Source organism: Helianthus annuus, chromosome 6 (assembly GCF_002127325.2).
Source record: "Helianthus annuus cultivar XRQ/B chromosome 6, HanXRQr2.0-SUNRISE, whole genome shotgun sequence".
NCBI lineage: Eukaryota > Viridiplantae > Streptophyta > Magnoliopsida > Asterales > Asteraceae > Helianthus > Helianthus annuus.
The window spans coordinates 55,796,881-55,815,017 of record NC_035438.2 but is presented as its reverse complement, the minus strand read 5'-3'; the positions used below and the strand labels follow the sequence as shown (position 1 = coordinate 55,815,017).

At 35.4% G+C, this 18,137-nt stretch overlaps 1 long non-coding RNA gene across 1 annotated transcript; it reads right to left on the bottom strand.

The window, feature by feature from the left end:
* Positions 1–71: 71 nt before the first annotated feature.
* On the bottom strand, positions 72–2,991 carry LOC110874731. Its single transcript, XR_002556173.2, has 6 exons — positions 2,932–2,991; positions 1,679–1,749; positions 1,396–1,502; positions 1,128–1,257; positions 300–418; positions 72–215 (listed from the first exon to the last, which is right to left on the bottom strand). It is a non-coding gene; the product is annotated as an uncharacterized LOC110874731 (long non-coding RNA).
* Between the last annotated feature and the right edge of the window lie 15,146 nt (positions 2,992–18,137).

Here is an 18,137-nt window from a genome sequence, read left to right as displayed (position 1 = left end):
CTGACTTACTAATGGTATTCATTCATACCTAATACGATACGCTAATCAATAAATAAAACACACACACTAAAAAACCATTCAAATAATAATGTTGAGTAAATCATTCAAAACTCTATCCAAATGTATGTCATTTAGTACTCAATGGTAACAAAACACACAACAAAGTGAAACCATCATGCTGCCTCCTGCAATTGAGGTGCCTACATAAAGATGTACTGCAGAAAACATAGATTAAACTAATCGCTCTTAACACGATACATTTTTCGTATAAAATGAGCGAAACTTAATCTTCCAAGTACCTCGAATGGTTTGCCGGACCGTTCAAAATCCAGTATGCTTAGAGCAACTTCACATCTCTATGAAACAATCGGCTCTGGATCTTTGGAGAATTCCTCAAGTAGAGATATACACTGGTCATCTACAAAAATGGTTTATTAAGGTCAAAAACATAAAGTTTTTCATAAAAGTGTCCCGAGTCAACCCAACAGAGCCGTTTTGACCCTAAAAACCATATTTGACTACCTACCCAACATAGTCCATTTTCCACCAAATGTTATTAAAAAGTATAGTAGATTTTAGAAGCATGGTTACCTTATATTTTTGGTTTTAAAAATGTGGCAACTCTCTCTCTCTCATTTTCTTTGTGTTAAATTGTTTTTTTTTTCCTTTTCCTTTCAGTTTTTCGTTCAATATATAATTCAGTTTATAACAACCTCTCATTTTTTATACTTAAATGTGAATCTAATAAGTTATGTTCAAACTTATTTGTCTACAATTAACAAAATCTCATATAACCAGCAATTTCATGCGCAATCAAAGGTGTCACAATCAAACACAGACATCAATAAATCTACACACTTTCTCAAAACATAATCTCTAACATCACTAACCTGTATCAATAATTCAAAACCCTAACTAATGTGTTGTGCACTCACTAATATCTGCTACACACGTCTCACTTATTCATCTTCAGAACTTCAAACACATCTTATCTAATACCTTATGCCAATCAAAAAAATCTCATATATCAATCAGCAATACATTGCACAATCAAAGACCTCACAATCAATTTCAAACATCAATCAATATACAAAATTTATCAAGACACAAAGTCTAATATCACTAACCTGATGCGCTACTGCTCAATAATGTGTCGGTGCCATGAAAAACTTCATAACCCTAACTAATGTGTTAACTTGCCAAGGCTCAAGGCTGTATCTTATTCCAATGTTGTTTGTCCGACGCATCGTCACAAATCTAACAACCGAGTCAATCAAACTATTAGCTAAAAAATTAAAATAATGATTGAGTTCAAAATTTAAAATTTAAAATCTGAAAATCAAATCACTAATATCTAATCTCGTAAATCAAGCAAACTTATTAGGAAAATCTAACCTTGCCAAGCAAAACCAACCGACATGGTACCAATTTCCAGCCATAGCAAGCATATCTCTGTCCAACATAGTTGCAGCCAAAAACTCCGGACCATCCAAAATAAACACCTAATTAATCAAAATAAAAACACATAAACCTTGAATATTACTCAATTTATGACTACTATCCCACAAAACAAAACTTTGTCAACAAATTATACTAACTTATGCAATGGTAAACCATAAAAATAACAAATTAGTTTAGATGATTAGCCTTGCAGAAAACCCAAATCGGGAAAGTTTACCTGAATTGTTAACGAAAAAAATCAGACTCAGATTGGGTTACTCAAGCGGATATTAATCACTGGAATAAGATCTGGTATCAAACATAAGAGCACACATGAGTTGATTAACGGAACAAAATGGTGAGGAAAAGAATATACATCAGTTAATCGAATAGAGATCAATTTCCCATAGGATCCCATTCAAGATATATAGATATAGATAAAGAAATGTGCAAGATATACCTTTCCTTCAACTTCTCATAGGATCCCATTCAAGAGTTCCTTGTAAGGGAAGGAGTCTGAAAGAAGTTTATCACCAAAAATTACAAAACACAGTTTGAATTAGATATGCAACTCGAGTACAAAAACAATAGTCGAAGACTCGAAGCATTCATAAAATTACAAATAATATAGTCAAAGCATCTCATAAAAAAACATCAAGATTTCAAAGCATTCAAAATTTAAAATCAAACACAATAATGGTTTACTTCAAAATTTAAATTTAAAATAATAATTGGCTTCAAAAATTAAAATTTAAAATCTGAAAATCAAATCATTAATATCCAATCTCATAAATCAAGCAAACTTATTAGGAAAGTCTAACCTTTCAAATTTAGATTCAATTTACAGATTCGAAATTTAAAATCAAACATATTAATGGCAAACCTTCAAATTTAAATTTAAAATAATAACTGACTTCGAAATTGAAAATTTAAAATCAAGTACAACAATGGTTTACTTCAAAATTTAAATTTAAAATGATGATTGACTTCAAAATTTAAAATTTAAAATCAAGCACAACAATGTTGTTTCCAGCCATAGCAAGCATATCTCTGTCCAACATAGTTGCAGCCAAAAACCCGGAACCATCCAAAATAAACACCTAATGAATCAAAATAAAAACACGTAAACCTTGAATATTACTCAATTTATGACTACTATCCCCCAAAGCAAAACTTTGTCAACAAATTATACTAACTTATGCAATGGTAAACCATAAAAATAACAAATTAATTTAGATGATTAGCCTAGCAGAAAACCCAAATCGGGAAAGTTTACCTGAATCGTTAACGAAAAAATCACACTCAGATTGGGTTACCCAAGCGGATATTAATCACTGGATTAAGATCGGGTATCAAACATAAGAGCACACATGAGTTGATTAACGGAACAAAATGGTGAGGAGAAAAATATACATCAGTGAATCAAATAGAGATCAATTTCTCATAGGATCCCATTTAAGATATATAGATAAAGAACGGTGCAAGATATACCTTTCCTTCAACTTCTCATAGGATCTCATTCAAGAGTTCCTTGTAGGGGAAGGAGTCTGAAAGAAGCTCTTCACCTAAAAATACAAAACACAATTTGAATTAGATATGCAACTCGAGTACAAAAATAACAGTCGAAGACTCGAAGCATCCCTAAAATTACAAATAATATAGTCAAAGCATCTCATAAAAATCATCAAGATTTCAAAGCATTCAAAATTTAAATTCAAACACAATAATGGTTTACTTCAAAATTTAAATCTAAAATAATGATTGACTTGAAAATGTAAAATTTAAAATCTGAAAATCAAATCACTAATATCCAATCCCGTAAATCAAGCAAACTTATAAGAAAAGTCTAACCTTTCAAATTTAAATTCAATTTACAGATTCGAAATTTAAAATGAAACACATTAATAGAAAACTTTCAAATTTAAATTTAAAATAATAATTGACTTTGAAATTGAAAATCTAAAATCAAACACAATAATGGTTTACTTCAAAATTTAAATTTAAAATAATGATTGACTTCAAAATTTAAAATTTAAAATTTAAAAATCAAATCACCAAGGAAACCTACGAAAAATATAGGATCATATTCCTCAATCACCTTTAACAACGAATGAGAGATGTTTTTAGGATTCATAACTGCAAAGTAAGTAACCACTGTTTTAAAAAATATATAATGGTAATCTATTTATAGAAACAAAGTCTATTTACAGAAACCGAATCATAATTCCGAATAAAAAAAATCATCTTAAACAACAGTAATCTGTTTATAGAAACAAAAACAACTTTAAAAATGAAATTAAAGGCATCTTTAAAGAATTAACAACTAACTAAATACAAAAATTATAACTAAATGACTCACGATAAGTCATCATCAATAATTTTAAGACATTAACATATGGAAGTTGTTCTCCCCACAATAAGGTTGCAAAATCATACGGTATTTCCTATCAATCGAAACAAAAAAAAAACATATAAGTTGCAATAACTTATTGTGTGCACAAAACTGAAAACTTAAAAAACATACAAAAAATATAGAATCATAGTCCCCAATCAACATTAATAACGAAGGAGCGTTGTTTTCATGATCCATAACTGCAATGGAAGTAACCACTGTTTTAAAAAAATATAACGGTAATCTATTTATAGAAACAATGTCTATTTACATAAACCGAATCATAATTTCGAATACAAAAATCATCTTTAACAACACTAATCTATTTATAGAAACAAAACAACTTTAAAAAGAAATTAAAGACATATTTAAAGAATTAACAATTAACTAAATACAAAAATTATAACTAAATACAAAATATTATAACTCACAAAACAAACCATAAGAACTTCAAAAGATAATCACATAAAATTTCAAATTAACACCTAAAGAAAAAAATAAAAAAGAAAGACTATACATATCAAAAAACAAACAACAACAACAAAACTGAACTAACCTGTTTTTGGTCGACGAACAATTCGAAAAATATAGGATCATAGTCCTCAATCAACTTTAACAACGAAGGAGCGTTGTTTTCATAATCCATAACTGCAAAGGAAGTAACCACTATTTTTAAAAAAAAAATATAACGGTAATCTATTTATAGAAACAAAGTCTATTTACTTCAAAATTTAAATTTAAAATAATGATTGACTTCAAAATTTAAAATTTAAAATCTGAAAATCAAATCATTAATATCTAATCCCGTAAACCAAGCAAACTTATTAGGAAAGTCTAACCTTTCAAATTTAAATTCAATTTACAGATTCGAAATTTAAAATGAAACACATAAATAGAAAACTTCCAAATTTAGATTTAAAATAATAATTGACTTCGTAATTGTAAATTTAAAATCAAACACAATAATGGTTTACTTCAAAATTTAAATTTAAAATAATGATTGACTTCAAAAATTAAAATTTAAAAATCAAATCACTAAGGAAACATACGAAAAATATAGGATCATATTCCTCAATCACCTTTAACAATGAATGAGAGATGTTTTTAGGATCCATAACTGCAAAGTAAGTAACCACTGTTTTAAAAAATATATAATGGTAATCTATTTATAGAAACAAAGTCTATTTACAGAAACCGAATCATAATTCCGAATACAAAAATCATTTTTAACAACAGTAATCTGTTTATAGAAACAAAAACAACTTTAAAAATGAAATTAAATGCATCTTTAAAGAATTAACAACTAACTAAATATAAAAATTATAAGTAAATGACTCACGATAAATCATCATCAATAATTTTAAGGCATTAACATATGGAAGTTGTTCTCACCACAATAAGGTTGCAAAATCATACGGTATTTCCTATCAATCGAAACAAAAAAAAACATATAAGTTGCAATAACTTATTGTGTGCACAAAACTGAAAACTTAAGAAACATACCGTAAATATAGAATCATAGTCCCCAATCAACATTAATAACGAAGGAGCGTTGTTTTCATGGTCCATAACTGCAATGGAAGTAAGCACTGTTTTAAAAAAAAAATATAATGGTAATCTATTTATAGAAACAAAGTCTATTTACATAAACCGAATCATAATTTTGAATACAAAAATCATATTTAACAACACTAACCTTTTTATATAAACAAAAACAACTTTAAAAAGAAATTAAAGACATCTTTAAAGAATTAACAATTAACTAAATACAAAAATTATAACTAAATACAAAAAATTATAACTCACAAAACAAACCATAAGAACTTCAAAAGATAATCACATAAAATTTCAAATTAACACCTAAAGAAAAAAATAAAAAAGAAAGACTATACATATAAAAAAAACAAACAACAACAACCAAACTGAACTAACCTGTTTTTGGTCGACGAACAATTCGAAAAATATAGGATCATAGTCCTCAATCAACTTTAACAACGAAGGAGCGTTGTTTTCATGATCCATAACTGCAAAGGAAGTAACCACTGTTTTAAAAAAAAATATAACGGTAATCTATTTATAGAAACAAAGTCTATATACTTCAAAATTTAAATTTAAAATAATGATTGACTTCAAAATTTAAAATTTAAAATCTGAAAATCAAATCATTAATATCTAATCCCGTAAATAAAGCAAACTTATTAGGAAAGTCTAACCTTTCAAATTTAAATTCAATTTACAGATTCGAAATTTAAAATCAAACATTAATAGAAAACTTTCAAATTTAGATTTAAAATAATAATTGACTTCGTAATTGTAAATTTAAAATCAAACAAAATAATGGTTTACTTCAAAATTTAAATTTAAAATAATGATTGATTTCAAAATTTAAAATTTAAAAATCAAATCATTAAGGAAACATACCAAAAATATAGGATCATATTCCTCAATCAACTTTAACAACGAATGAGAGTTGTTTTTAGGATCCATAACTGCAAAGGAAGTAACCACTGTTTTAAAAAATATATAATGGTAATATATTTATAGAAACAAAGTCTATTTAAAGAAACCGAATCATAACTCCGAATACAAAAATCATCTTTAACAACAGTAATCTGTTTATAGAAACAAAAACAACTTTAAAAATGAAATTAAAGGCATCTTTAAAGAATTAACAACTAACTAAATACAAAAATTATAACTAAATGACTCACGATAAATCATCATCAATAATTTTAAGACATTGACATATGGAAGTTGTTCTCCCCACAATAAGGTTGCAAAATCATACGATATTTCCTATCAATCGAAACAAAAAAAAACATATAAGTTGCAATAACTTATTGTGTGCACAAAACTGAAAACTTAAGAAAACATACCAAAAATATAGGATAATAGTCCCCAATCAACTTTAACAACGAAGGAGCGTTGTTTTCAAGATCCATAACTGCAATGGAAGTAACCACTGTTTTAAAAAAAAATATAACGGTAATCTATTTATAGAAACAAAGTCTATTTACATAAACCGAATCATAATTTCGAATACAAAAATCATTTTTAACAACACTAATCTATTTATAGAAACAAAAACAACTTTAAAAAGAAATTAAAGACATCTTTAAAGAATTAACAATTAACTAAATACAAAAATTATAACTAAATAAAAAAAATTATAACTCACAAAACAAACCATAAGAACTTCAAAAGATAATCACATAAAATTTCAAATTAACAGCTAAAGAAAAAAATAAAAAAGAAAGACTATACATATCAAAAAACAAACAACAACAACAAAACTGAACTAACCTATTTTTGGTCGACGAACAATTCGAAAAATATAGGATCATAGTCCTCAATCAACTTTAACAACGAAGGAGCGTTGTTTTCATGATCCATAACTGCAATGGAAGTAACCATTGTTTAAAAAAATATAATGGTAATCTATTTATAGAAACAAAGTCTATTTACAGAAACCGAATCATAATTTCGAATACAAAAATCATCTTTAACAACACTAATCTATTTATAGAAACAAAAACAATTTTAAAAAGAAATTAAAGACATATTTAAAGAATTAAAAACTAATTAAATACAAAAATTATAACTGAATACAAAAAATTATAACTCACAAAACAAACCATAAGAACTTCAAAAGATAATCACATAAAATTTCAAATTAACGCCTAAAGACAAAAATAAAAAAGAAAGACTATACATATCAAAAAACAAACAACACCAACAAAACTGAACTAACCTGTTTTGGTCGACGAACAATTCGAGTCCAATTGTCACAAAAGATTGAGGGTTTACCATGAGAAAAACAAACCATAAAACATTCAGAACATATGTTATTAATTTTTGAAAAAAAATACCGAACAGAAAGGATAAAATCAAACCTATACAAACTTAAAAAAAAGAAAACAACTATAACATTTAACTAACCTCTGTTGTTTCACGAATGATCGGAGTCCGATTTTATCCAAGATTTAGGGTTCCACATGAAAAACAAAATCAACAAAAATCAGTAACTTTGATAAATGTAGATGATGATAATAAAACCTCTGATCTTGATTTTTTTTGCAAAAAAACAAAAAGATAAATGTTCAGTCGCTTGATTAAACATACACAATAGATAAACAACAAATTAAAACAAAATACCTTCAATTTTATGATCAGATCTACAAAGTTTAGGACAAAGAAGAAGTTAATAGCATTCGACACAATCTTTATAAAATCAAGTTTCTATAGAATTGAATAACATAAATAAAGCAGATTTAGGATCGATTGTGTAGATTACAATCGTAAAACAAAGAAATCAGAAACAATAAAATCAAAAACATAGAAACATACCTTTGATTGGTTAATAGGATTGATTTGTGTGAAGAAGACGATGTTGCAGAGGTTTGGCTATGGTTTAGAATTGAGGATCTTGGTGGTGGTGATAGGAGAGAGGATGCAACTTAGTTTTTTAGGGTTTGTAAAGTGTGTTGTAACACCTCGAATTTTTGTGTCCAATGATGTGTTAACACGTGTCATTTGTTTACACGTGGCATCTATAATAACTAAAGGACTAATTTTGACAAACCTTGAAAGTATATAAATTCGAGGGTTATAAAAGTCAACAAGGGTAAATATACTGTATAGTATCCCTAAATAATGCTTAAACCTTCAAACGAATAAATTATAGATCGTACAAAAACAAAACGCGGAAGAAAGTGAGAGATTACAAACTACAGGGGTTAACTGTGTCAACATGTTTAATAATACCTCTGAGTGACCCTTTAACGTTCCAAAGACATAGAACGAATTGAAAGCTTACAATTTGTAACGGTATTATACCCTCACTAAAATAATATATATAAATTTCGCGAAGTTTCGATATGAAACGAGAAAGTTACGATCGAATTCATAGAAGAAGGGTTAAAAGCGTCAATAATGAAAGTTAAGGCTTTCTGAACAATTAAATAAATAAACCGGGGACTTTATAATGCGGGTAAATAACACGAGGCCCCTATCGGTAAATAACCGAGGGCCAAACCGCAAAGTTACCCCTTCAAACCCGAAAGGTCAGGTAAATCATTACGAAAGATTTCGTTATTAATGGCCAGATTCTGCAATCATTGCAAAAAGATTTAAAATTTCTGAAATCTTAACCCTACGCGACCCGCATTGCATAATGGGTTAAGTTGAGGCGGGCCGCGAGCCTCCTCAATAACGCGTCTGATCTTTTAATCCCAGGCGGCCCGCATTGTAAACGCATGGAACCTCCATGCGGGCCGCATTGGACGCCCAGATGCAGAAACTTTGTGTTTTCTTGACTTTTGAGCATTGTGAATGATCAACCTCCAATAAATGAGGCATGGGTGCCCCCTACTCGACCCATACACCTCTGGGACACCTACCCATCACCTCTGGACTATTGTGGTGGTTGTAATGATCATAGAGGCTTGGCATTTGCTATAAATAGCCACCTTATGCAACATATCATTCACAACATCAAAACACACACTATCTGATCATCCTAAGAAGCTCCAAGCATTTTTCTCTACTCCATATTCAAGTTCTAACTTCTGTAAGTTACCTTGATCATCCATTGTTCAGTTTATGCTTAGTTGTTAGCTAAAAACCAAACCGTCGTAACTACGGTTTGACTTTACAATAAATCAGTAATGGTTCAGTCTTATGACGAATCAAAAGTGGTTATGAGTTGGTATTTACGTGGGTAATAAACCTCTAAAATGGTTCCCCCTGATCACCACTCTAACTATGTCAAATGTCGAGTCAAACGTGCGGTTAAAAAGTCAACAGAAAGCTATTTTAGCGATTTATGCATAATCTGTAATGTATATGTTATGGAACCTGTTTTGACAATCATAAAACATGATAATAAGTATATAAACCTGTTTGCGCTCGTTTGAATCGATCATTTACTATATTAAACCGGTTCGGAGCCGAAAGTCGCATAAGTTTGACTTTTGCTTTGACTTCAGTTCTGACCCGTTTTTGTGAGGTATAAATATACCTTAGGACTCTCTTAGGACCAGGTCACATGTTGGTAAAAGCCGCTGTGGTCGGTTCATGAGTTATCCGAGTCTTTTACGTATTTCCGTCATTTGCCTAAAAGTTGACCGTAACGGCCTTTTAAAATTAAAACGAGTATTTCGGACACGTGAACGGACCAAAACCTTGCTTGTTAAATTATAAGCATGTCCTTAAAGTTTCACGTCAATCCGAGGCCTAGAATGAGAGTTATGCTAAAAGGCGCACTTTTAAGAAAGTTTTGTAATTAACGGCGCAAATAGCATAACGCCCATCTAACCCAAGTTTTCGTCACCAAAACTTTTACCCACTGTGGTAAATTAATATTTTGGGAATTTTAAAGATTTTTCATAATTTTTACCTTGCTCATAACCTGCGGTTATGGCTACGGTTCGGTTAATACCGAATATGCCCTTTTTGGCCAAAACGGGAGTTCTACAAGGTCTTTTGACCCGATTCCAGTTGCTACTGGTTTTAAATAATAAATAAAGTATTTTAAGCTTTATAAGCTGTTCGGGAAACTCAGATTTCCTGTAGAACTCGAAAAGCCCTTTTAAAGTCTTTAAAATGACCGAAAAGCCCCTACGGGGCATAATATTAACTTAAACTCGTTACGGGCATTACGGAAGGTATCCTACTGATACCAAAATACTTTTAAGGCATATTGACTTAGGAAATAAGCGTAGGACACTTATGGTTAACCGTTTCGCCTATTTGCGCACACGGTACGGCCCATGGAACTAGTTTTCGTGCAATAGCCGATATGGGTCAAATTATATTATTTGAACCCCAAAATCCAGAGTATGAACTATAAACCCATATAAAACAAGTCACTGAACTTTTTGGGTCCAAATCATACTCCATTCTCGGTTTTCGCCTTTTCGTGCGAATTAACCATATCCATATATCGGAATCAACCGGTTTAAGCTACGGCTAATATAAGGACCGTTAGGATTCTAAGAGGTTAATGAAAACCTTCGTTCCAGATTAGGAGCCCCAGTAAAAGCTATCGGTGACTTGATCTAAATTAAGGATTAATACTTGCAAAGGTAAATACTTTAACTTATTTCCCCTATATGGGCTTGGGTTACGGTATATTAATACCGCTTGATTGAGCATTATATAATTCCATCGCTTAGGTGGTTAATTGATTAAATATGATCGGCTCATTTAAACAGTTTTGTTGCTTATAAGCCTTTGGGGGGTTTAATGACCGTTGTCCCGGATATCCTTGGCATCATTTTACGAAATGGCCACGACCATCGACATCCCGGTGTAGGCGTACACCCGGTATAAAGTGTCGACATTAAAATTAAAAGACGTAGCCGTTGGTTTTTGTACTACGGTTTTACGCAAACGTGGCGTGTCTATAAATCTTTAACCCGGCACGACCCGGGCTACTGAACGCATAAAAGAACATGTAAAACGTTCACAAGATCATTATGAATTTTCCCAAGTTATAAAAGAGTTTGTGCCTTGTGCATTCAAATCAATTTTAAATAAACATTTTCAAATGTGTCAGTTGAATGTATTTACCAGTGTAAACTGACGTATTTTCCCCAAAAAGATTAAGTGCAGGTACCTAAACGTAATTGGCTGGTATTAGCTCCCTAGCGTCGGGATAAGCCTCGCAAGCTTGATTGCAGTATCTGATGGAACAATACTTTATCATTATTTACGATCCACTGTGGATATATTCAACCCCTGTAATACATTTTGATATTACGATCAGAGGTTGAAATTTATATATTTATCTTATGCTTCCGCTGTGCATTATATAATTGTGTGGTTTGACTATATTGTTGCCAACATCGTCACGGTAATCCCCCACCGGGCCCACCGGTGAGACACGTGGAAATCGGGGTGTGACAGGTTGGTATCAGAGCCAACGTTGAGTGAATTAAACACTACCCTATTGTGTTTAATCTCAATGACACAATTGCACATACTTGAGTCTAGACAAGAACTTAGGACAAATTCGGATTAATACTCCTTTTTGTCTTTATTTTTCGATTTGATTTTTAATAAGTTTTGGAGCAGGAAAATGCCACCCATTATATTCCGAGGAAGAGGAAGGGGAAGAAGAGGCCGAGGAGAAATCGTGACACATCACGATCAAGAAGCTGGACCATCTGGTACAAGACATCCTTCGATGACACGAAGCGAAGAGCCACAACGACGAAGAGATCTTTACGAACCAGCGAGACATTCCACTTCGCACAGCTCAACGCCATCCTACCGGCACTCCTTTGGGCCAGACTCAGAAAATGATCCCAACAATCCACAACCTTCCTTCATACCTCTGCAACGTTCGGTTTCGCACCGGAATTATGACGACCCTACTCCATACTACGTAGCTCAGTTTAATCCGGCTGACTACATACAGGAACCTTCAGGTTTTGTTCCACTAGGGCCACAAGACCACTTTTCTGAAGATCCCATGGAGGAAGATGAGGATCCTACTGAACCAGCTCGTGGTACGCCCACACATCCGATAGAAGTTTCTGATGGGTCATCCTTCCATGGAACGCCCTATCAAGGACCTGACAGTTTCCAAGCGAAGTTTGACCGACATGAATGGTACTACACGCCATCTCGACAGACATCTCAACAACCGGGACATCCACAGGATCCCTCTGGGGATTCACGCTTTGAGGCAGTTACGCCACCACCTCCGCCACCGGCACAACCAGTAATACCTGATCCGCCGAGGCGTAGGAGGACAAATGCTCGTATGTCTACACGAGGAGGAGGAGGTATCCACTTCAGCACTCCTCGACATTCTAGTAGTAGCCACTATCCGCCGCTACAAGAAGAAGGACCTTCAAGTCCTATACAGGAGGCGAACTCCGCACCAGCTGCATGAAATTCGCCACCATTTGGGTATGACCAACCCATACCAGCTTACACAGGTCCAACGGCTTACAACCCGTTTGAACCATCACAAACCCAATACAACTACGGCTATGAGCGCGACCCATATGTGGTGTCGGCAAGATATAATGCGCGCTACCCTGACGGAGCACATGGAAACATGGGACCACCGGACTACTCAGCTCATGGGTATCCAATACCTCCCAGACCTCCAGTTCCGCATCAAGCGCCACAACCACGATTCTCTCCTCCTGAACAGGAAGAAATACTCCATCGACTAGATCGTGTGGAGAGAGAGTTCGAAGAAGAGAAAAAGAGCCACCAAGGATTTCTCAAGGGCTTGGCGAACCTACTAAAGGGCAAAAAGAAGAAACGTGACCACTAGCCCTTAATAGTTGTACTACTGTAATTTCTACTTTAAAATAAGTCCCTGTGTGGACAACTTATCGTATTTCAGTCCCTACGTGGACTTATATTTAGTCCTTGCATGGACACCTATCTTGTATTAGTCCCTGCGTGGACTTGACACTTATTTTAAAACCTCTCTGGAGGTATGTACTATTTGAAAGACCCGTTTAGGGCAATATGTAATTGTATTTGAGATTTTGGAATGTATGTTATGAGTTTTGTTTTAATATGTATAAAGATAAATCAAAACCATTCCTTTTACATTGATCTGCCTAAATAAAGAATCTTAAAAGGTGAAACCTAGCTTGGGGTCTTTTAAGATCTAGTCAAGATGGTACGACCTAACTGAAAAGATTCTGATTCCCTGTTAACCTCTGTACGCATGTTAACATTCATGGCAGATGTGATTCGTTAAAATCATGCACGTCATTCTTATACAATAATCCTTTAAGGATTTCAAAACCCAACTAAATGATATATAAATCGTGGGTTAAATCGCCAATGAAGGTGATCAATATTATAAAGACATCCATTAGTGATGCAATGCCTACGGGCCAGTATTATAAAGACATCCATTTGTGATGCAATGCCTACGGGCCAGTATTATAAAGACATCCATTAGTGGTGCAGTGCCTACGGGCCAGAATTATTAAAACATCCATTAGTGATGTAGTGCCTACGGGCCAACCATATTAAGACATCCATTAGAGGTGTAGTGCCTATGGGCCATAATAATTGTCTTATAAAGACAAAAGGCAGTGGTAGTCTATGACTCTCTGTCAGAAAGAGATAAAAGAACTACGGTTCAACTCTCTATGCCTTTGATTCTCTGAAATCTCGGCTAACATTATAAAACATCATCATGATTAGGCATTATGCCGCCAATACTATTTATATAGTTAAAATAGGATATATTCAAATCCTAATATTTAATGAAATAAAAAGTTAACCAAATATGGTCTCTGTACCATGGTTGACAAATTGTCATAAAAGACAATCATATAATAATCTCCTAAATTAAAATTTTGTTATCTTCTGTAACTGATTCAAGTTACAATGGCGGATCCCAATGGAGAGAACAGCCACACAAATGAAGATGACTATGACAATGCGTCAGTGCACTTGACAGGCGCACAACTGAAGGCTCTGATTAACAATGCTGTTCAGGCAGCTATTGATCGTCAAAATACTGAGTCTCAAGGCAGAACTGTGTCAAAACCACCCTCTAAACCAAAGACACACTCCAAACCACCCTCTGAACCCAAGAAAGATGACGACAAACATTCTCTACTGAGCACAGCGTTCATCGCGATAGAGAATATACTGATGCGTCCAGTGCTAAGGGTTGCACCTACAAATACTTTGTATCATGTAAGCCCCGTGAATTTACAGGGGAGAAAGGTGCGGTTGATTGTATCACCTGGCTGGACGAGATGGACACGATTGTGGACATCAGCGGGTGCGCTGAGAGGGACGTGGTTAAGTTTGTGTCCCAGTCATTCAAGGGCGAGGCCCTGGCGTGGTGGAGAGCTCTGGTGCAGGCTTCAGGTAAGTCTGCCTTATACAAAATGACATGGGGGGAGTTTATTACCCTCATAAAAGAAAACTACTGCCCTCAGCACGAGGTTGAGAAGATTGAGGCAGATTTTGTCTCACTAGTGATGACAAACCTGGATTGTCAAGCATATCTGACAAGTTTTAACACTATGTCACGCCTGGTGCCATATCTTGTGACACCAGAACCTAGAAGGATTGCCCGTTTCATTGGGGGCTTAGAACCGGCGATTAAGGCCAGTGTGAAGGCCTCTAGGCCGATGACCTTCAGGTCAGTTACTGACCTCTCCTTGTCTCTTACACTTGATGCTGTCCGTCTGAGGGCACAAAGGAGCAAGGAGGCTGAAAAGCGAAAGCGTGAGGATGATACCTCACGAAAGTCTGGGAAAAAACACCGTGGAAACGGTGAGGGCAAGAGAGGGTCGGAGGCAAAGAAGGAGGGGCAAGCTGATGGAAGACCTCACTGCAAGGTCTGCAAGAAACCTCACTCCGGGAAGTGTAGGTTTGCGTCTGGTTCACAGTCGCAACAAAAGACTCCACCCTGTGGGCTATGCAAGTCCAAGGATCATAAGACAGTGGAGTGCAAAAAGATAAAGGATGCAACCTGCTATAATTGTAATGAGAAGGGGCATATAAAAAGTAATTGCCCGAAGTATGCCAAGAAGGCAGAAGAAACGAAGAAATCAAATGCGAGAGTTTTCCGCTTGGATGCAAAGGAAGCGGTTAAGGACGACAATGTGCTTACAGGTACTTTTCTCGTAAATAACATATTTGCAAGAGTACTATTCGATTCTGGCGCTGATAAGTCCTTTGTAGACCAGAAATTTTGCCAACTACTAAATATGCCAATCAAAACCCTTGACGTGAAATACGAAGTAGAGTTAGCAGACGGCACGATAGAAACCGTCTCTACTGTTCTAGAAGGATGTGAAATGTCCATTAGGAACCATTCTTTTCCTTTATCTCTACTTCCTTTCAAACTTGCGGGTTTTGACATCGTGCTAGGCATGGACTGGTTATCCCATAACCAGGCCCAAATCATTTGCGGCAAGCGGCAAATAGTTTTAAAGACTCCGAGTGGTGAATCTCTTACCATTCGAGGGGATACGCATTACGGATTGCCCGAAGACGTATCTATGCTGAAAGCTTCAAGGTGTTTGAACAGAGGCTGTGTAATTTACATGGCTCAGGTGATAATTGAAGAACCAAAGCCGAAGATCGAGGATCTTCCGGTCATTTCTGAATACCCCGAGGTTTTTCCTGAAGAACTACCTGGTTTGCCACCAGATAGACAAGTGGAGTTCAGAATAGACATCATTCCTGGAGCAGCTCCGATAGCCAGAGCACCTTACAGATTAGCTCCGACGGAAATGAAAGAACTGAGAACCCAGTTGGATGAACTGCTGGCGAAAGGTTTTATCAGACCTAGTTCATCTCCTTGGGGAGCTCCTGTCCTATTTGTAAAGAAGAAGGACGGATCGATGCGGTTGTGCATCGACTATAGAGAACTAAATAAAGTTACCATAAAGAATAGATATCCTTTACCAAGGATCGATGATCTATTCGATCAGCTGCAAGGAGCGAGTTACTTCTCCAAGATCGACTTAAGGTCGGGCTATCATCAACTAAGGGTCAGAGATGAAGATGTACACAAGACTGCATTTAGGACTCGCTATGGCCATTACGAGTTCCTAGTGATGCCTTTTGGGCTCACAAATGCACCAGCTGCGTTCATGGATCTCATGAACCGCGTTTGCAAGCCGTACTTGGACAAATTCGTCATAGTCTTCATCGACGATATCCTTATTTATTCCAAGAATCAAGCTGACCACGAGAAGCATCTCCGTTGCATTCTCGAATTACTACAGCGTGAGAAACTCTACGCCAAATTCTCGAAATGTGAATTCTGGCTACGAGAAGTCCAGTTTTTAGGACACGTTGTGAGTGAGCGTGGTATCCAAGTGGATCCCGCTAAGGTAGAGGCAGTCATGAACTGGCAAAAGCCAAAGACGCCTACCGAAATCCGTAGTTTCCTGGGGTTAGCAGGATACTACCGAAGATTTATTGAAAATTTTTCGAGGATTGCTGCGCCCTTGACTTCCTTGACCAAGAAGAAAGAAAAGTACATTTGGGGCCCAAAGCAGCAAGAGTCCTTTGAAATACTGAAGCAGAAGCTGAGCAACGCACCTGTGTTAACCCTACCTGAGGGTACAGATGAATTCGTAGTTTACTGCGATGCATCACACACGGGCATGGGGTGTGTGCTTATGCAGAAGGGCAAGGTGATTGCCTATGCTTCAAGGCAATTAAAGGTGCATGAAAAGAATTACACCACCCACGACTTGGAGTTAGGTGCCGTTGTATTTGCACTAAAGTTGTGGAGGCACTACCTTTATGGTATTAAATTTGTGATTTATTCTGATCACAAAAGCCTCCAGCACTTGTTCAACCAGAAGGAGTTGAACATGAGACAGCGCCGTTGGATGGAAACCCTGAATGATTATGACTGTGAAATCAGGTACCATCCCGGCAAGGCGAATGTGGTCGCCGATGCCTTGAGCAGGAAGGAAAGGGTAAAACCCATTCGAATCAATGCCAAGAGCATTGAGGTTAAGAACAATTTGATGGAAAGGATATTAGCTGCGCAGCGTGAGGCTGTGTTGGAAGCTAATTATCCTAATGAAAAGCTGGGAGTAACTGAGGAGCAGTTGACTCTTAGCAAGGATGGAATTCTTAGGCTGAATGGACGTATATGGGTTCCGATTTATGGGGGACTGCGAGATGTTGTTCTTCAGGAAGCCCATAGTTCCAAATACTCAGTTCATCCTGGTGCTGATAAGATGTACCAAGACTTAAAGGCAAACTATTGGTGGATAGGCTTGAAAAAGTCTGTTGCCGCCCATGTAGCAAAGTGCTTGACTTGTGCTCAAGTCAAAGCCGAGCACCAAAAGCCGTCTGGCTTGCTACAACAGCCTGAACTTCCCGAGTGGAAGTGGGAATGCGTAACTATGGACTTCATAACCAAGTTACCCAAGACCAGGAAAGGAAACGATACAATATGGGTCATAGTTGATAGGCTGACTAACTCAGCTCACTTTCTACCCATCAAGGAGACGTATAGCTCCGATATGTTAGCCCAACTTTATGTTGATAAGATTGTAGCCTTACACGGCATACCTGTGTCTATTATCTCCGACAGGGATACTAGATACACATCTCACTTCTGGAAGAGTTTCCAGCAATCTTTGGGCACGCGTTTAAACTTTAGTACGGCTTACCATCCACAGACGGACGGTCAAAGTGAGCGTACTATCCAAACGCTAGAAGACATGCTTCGTGCATGTGCGATCGATTTAGGTGGTAACTGGGATAAAAACCTACCCCTGATCGAATTCTCCTACAATAATAGCTACCACACCAGCATAAAGGCTGC